General features: G+C 44.1%; 1 pseudogene; it reads right to left on the bottom strand.

Moving 5' to 3' along the window:
- Positions 1-2,240: 2,240 nt before the first annotated feature.
- On the bottom strand, positions 2,241-3,180 carry LOC115651221 (annotated as a pseudogene).
- Between the last annotated feature and the right edge of the window lie 1,551 nt (positions 3,181-4,731).

Below are 4,731 nucleotides of genomic sequence, written 5' to 3'. Positions count from 1 at the left end.
CTTCTATATAGTCATTTTGTCTTCTGGTAACCAGGTGTAAATAGTTCTCAAAAGGGGATAGGACTATAAAAAGAAGGGGCAGAGATCCAAAGACATCGCTCTCTCGCTCTTTCTCTCTGCCTCTTCCCATTGATTCACTGCATCTGAAGGGATAAAGGAAGCAACCATTGGACTGGGAGAGGGGTCCTAACCTAAGAAATTTGGTCAGGAAGACTGTTGAAAGCATGTGGTTAGGAAACATTTGTTTTGAATTTCATCTTATTTGTTAACTTAGGCACGAGTTGCATTCTAGCTTTATTTTTCTTGTAACCATGTCTGACGTCTATGCCTCCTTATTTACACTCACTTAAAATCTATCTGTGTAGTCAATCAATCTAATCCAGTGTGTTTGAATAGAAGTGTCCGAGAAGCTAAGTTGCATGGTTATTAGTGCCGTTACAGAAATAATGGACAATGTAACTTATATTGTCCAGGAGAGGACTGGACAGCACAGCACATATATTTCTGGAGGGAAATCGAAGACTGGAAAGTGTGTTGGGGTCACCCTGCAGTATAACCAAAGGATGGTGAGACCGTGAGTGTAACCCAACTGTTCCTGGCCAGGCAGCAGTTACACACACATGCTCAGGGTGTGATTTGTTTGTGAGTGGCCCAGGTGGAAGCCACTTCAGCAAGGCTTGCAAGGTTGCAGGCAGGTGTGACACAGCTACTGATTAGTCTGGTCTGGGCCCTGGTATGTCACAGCCACCAACCTAGAAAATATCTCAATAACTCTAAAGGTGTGTTCATCCTATTGGTTTACATGGATTATTTCTATGTCTGGAGTTAGGAGAATAAGATAAAAAAACTTGTATTATTGATGTAGACATATTAAGTGGCCACCATTAAAGGTGTTTCAGAATCACTGAACTGTGAATGGCTCTGTTTACCTCGAATCCTTCCTGTGTATGTGTGGGCCAACCCAGGAAGAATGGAGATTGGGGTCTTACAGTGACATGTGACCATGTCACCTGAAATTGGAATCCATCCTGAAGCTGGTACTTTTCCAGAGGGGAGTGGAATTCCAAACAAAGGTTTCTCACCTTAGGGAAGTTCTATATCAAGTTGGGAAGCAAACAATGAGTGTCTTCAACTGCCGTAAGAGGTGACATCTCCACCCCATGAAGATACCTGCAAGCACCTGGAAACAAGGACTGTAACCACAGGGGTAGGGGAGAACAGGCTGGACTCAGGTCAGAAAACGCCTCTGAACTGAGAAGGATTTTACCTGAAGTAACAACGAGGGTGAGAAGTTAACATCTGTAACTGATTTCTGAGTGTATTAAGCTTAGGCTTGCATACTTTGTTTTATTTTGCTTTGTGACTTACTTTGTTCTGTCTGTTAATACTTAAATTCTACTTTCATACTTTATAAATAAACAAAAGTTATTTTATTAACGCAGTGTAAGTAATTGTTACCTGAGGGGGACGGGGCAAAGCTCTGAATATCTCTCTATCAGTGATACAGAGGGTGAACATTTATCATTTTACCTCGTATAAGCTTTATACAGAGTAAAACTGATTTATTTGGGGTTTAGATCCCGTTGGGAGATGGGTGTCAGCGTGCTGGAGACAGGTATCCTGCTGAGCTAGTTTCAGTCTAGCTCTGCATTTTGGGGGGCATGACCCAGAGACTGGGTCTGTGTTGCAGCAGGCTAGCATGTCTGGCTCAGCAAGTCAGGGTACTGGAGGTCCAGGCTGGCAGGGAAAACGGGCTCAGAGGTAATTTCAGCACATCAGGTGACAGTCCCAATGGGGGTGTTTGTGAACAAACCCATCACACTATGCACTTGTGTTTCCTGCATTTCCAGAAAGCATCCTAGCCCCTGAGTGATGTGCTATTCCAGTCTGGGTTGATCTCAGTCTCTCCTTTCAATGTTGTTCTACAGGGATAGCTAATTAAATAACCCTTGGAACAGAGACATGAAGTTCAGCATCTCACCCTCTAGGTGGATGCCCCTAGTCTCACCAGTCTATGAAATCACTCTCTCTTTCTGGCCCTGCAATGCTTCTAGTGTTTTGTCCACTGATCTCAGTTGGGGCCTGCAAACCTTGTTATAATACAAACAAATTAATAATAACAACAATAGAATAAGGAACAATACTACCACAAACTCTGCGAAATTACATTGCAATGGGCTGGGAATTGAATTCACCTGTTCCTACTCTCCATCACTAAACCAGTACAGAGTTAAACAGATTCAGGAATTAGTTAGGAGTTTATTCATTGCTCTCCTCAGGGAGTCCTTCACCTCCGTGTTCCTCAGGCTGTAGATGAGGGGGTTCAACATGGGGATCACCAGCATGCAAAACACTGAGGCCGCTTTGTCTATGTCCATGGAATAGCTGGAGGGAGGACATAAATACAGGAAAAGTTGGATGCCATAAAACAAGGCCACAGCAGTTAAGTGGAAAGAGCAGGTGGAGAAGGCTTTGTGCCCGCCCTCGGCAGAGCGGATCTGCAGGATGGTGGAAATGATATAGACATAGGAGAGGAGGACAGTTAAAAGGCTGCCCACTATAATGCAGCTCATAAAAACAAACATCACAATCTCATTGATGCGAGTGTCAGAACAGAAGAGCACCACCCGTGCGGGGATGTCACAGAAGAAATGATTGATGATGTTGGAGCTGTAGAATGACAGCTATAATGTAAAACATATGTGTATCATTGAATCCACAAACCCCACAGCGTACACCCCAGCCACCAGCCTTTTACAAAGCTGCCTGGACATGATGACTCTATAGAGCAGTGGGTTACAGATGGCCACATAACTATCATATGCCATCACAGCCAGCAAGAGGCACACAACATCTGCAAAAGCAATAGATAGAGACATTTGCACAGTGCAGGCAGTGTAAGAAATGCTTTTCCTCTCAGCTAAGAAATTCAGCAGCATTTTAGGGGAAATTATCGAGGAAAAGCAGAGGTCCACAGAAAGACAAATTACTGAGGAAAAAGTACATGGGGGTGTGGAGTCGGGGATCAATCATGATTAACAAGATCAGCCCCCCATTCCTCACCAGGATGATACCATAAATCAGTAGGAACACCCCAAACAGGGGGACCTGCAGGTCTGGACGATCTGTCAGTCCTGAGAGAATGAACTCAGTCACCTCCGAGTGATTTCCCTTTTCCATCTCCTCTGAACAGAGATCAGGCAGCTACAGAGATGTGGGCAGGTGAATGGTTTGGAAAACCTGTCCCTTCTCTGAAATGATGTAAGTGAAGATAAATGGAGATCAGTTTCTCAATGGACATCAGTACCCACTCAGGGAAGGGCTTAGTCCACAGAGCCAGATGCTCAGAGCTGGTCATTCCAGTTGTGTGATAAAATAGACATTGTGTAAATTTAATGACACACAGGTTAATCATGCCCCACACAGGAACACTCCTATTCACTAATCCAAGCAGCAAGTAGTGACTTGTGAATCTGCTGTAAGAGAATCATGGGGAAAATTGTTTCAGTATGAGGAAATTATTTGTAAGCTCAAAAAGGGGTAAGAGCAGAGGAGTGTCAATCTTTCTACCATCTTTGGGCAAGGGGCGCTTTGTGGCTTGGCATATTGGTTTGGGGTAAGTCTTGCTTACAGTTCAAATTCAGTTTTTTGGCATTTACTTTAGCCTGTATGAGAACCCACAGATACAATGGAAAGCACTGACTTCAGCATCTATTTAATTGCCTATTTTTTCCAACCAAGGAGGTCACTCCTTTAGCTGAAGGGGTAGGAGTTGGGGATGAGGCTTTTAGTGCTGGAAGTCTTGAATTCAATACCTGCTGATCACCATGGTGTCTCTGTGTGTGTGACTGTAATTCAGGACAATAGCACGTACCTGCTGAGAAGAGAGAGAGGGATGTGTTGGTGTTTCCTCATCCATAGAAACTGCTAGTTTGGAGCATTCGGGAAGTTTTATACTGAGATGTGTGATCTATGGGACATGATTCCTGAAGCAACTGGGAATACCTGAGCTCAGAGAGCCATAACACCTAATAAATGTGTTCAGTGAACCAAAGCCACTTTGATGTAATTGGTGCCCTGGGGATTAATTTGACCTACTCTTCCTTACCGTGTTATTAAATGATGCAATTTCTACCAGAGTTACAGAGTATGAGGTTAGGGGTAGATTTCATCCTGCTGTTTTCAGTGCAATTTGGGTACTGTGTGGAGCTGATCAACAAAGTGTTATTTTCTTGAGGAGACCAAAATCTTTTTGAATCTTCATTTCTTCACTATGGAAGCAGAAATTATCCCCCAGGGTGTCCAGGCTTTCCTGGTATTATCAGTGCTCCAGGGCATGTTGGTACCCCCTTCTAAGTGGTGCCAACCTGTGAGGCATTGCAGGGTTCATTGTATTAGGAGGAAAAATTGAAGATCCATGTCAGCTCTATTCTTTAGTATAATCTGTGGGGGAGGGGTTACAAGGAATGTACACAAAGTCCTGCTTCTCTGAACACCAGTAGAAACAACCAACAGCCAGCAATCTTTGTATTCAGAAACTCCTAAGTCTGTCACTCCAGATCTGTACCCAGGAAACACTATGCCCCTACTTCCTCTAGGAGTCATGCTCATAACTCCTCCACCTGGCTTCTCTGCCTCCTGTGACCCGGAGGTGCCTGGGGCAGTCCTCAGTGAAAATACCAAGGTCAGGGCAGGCTGCAAAAAGGAGGATATTCCCCAAACTCATGGTTA

This window comes from Gopherus evgoodei, chromosome 4, assembly GCF_007399415.2.
Source record: "Gopherus evgoodei ecotype Sinaloan lineage chromosome 4, rGopEvg1_v1.p, whole genome shotgun sequence".
NCBI classification, from domain to species: Eukaryota; Metazoa; Chordata; order Testudines; family Testudinidae; genus Gopherus; species Gopherus evgoodei.
This window is presented reverse-complemented; position numbering and strand designations above follow the sequence as displayed.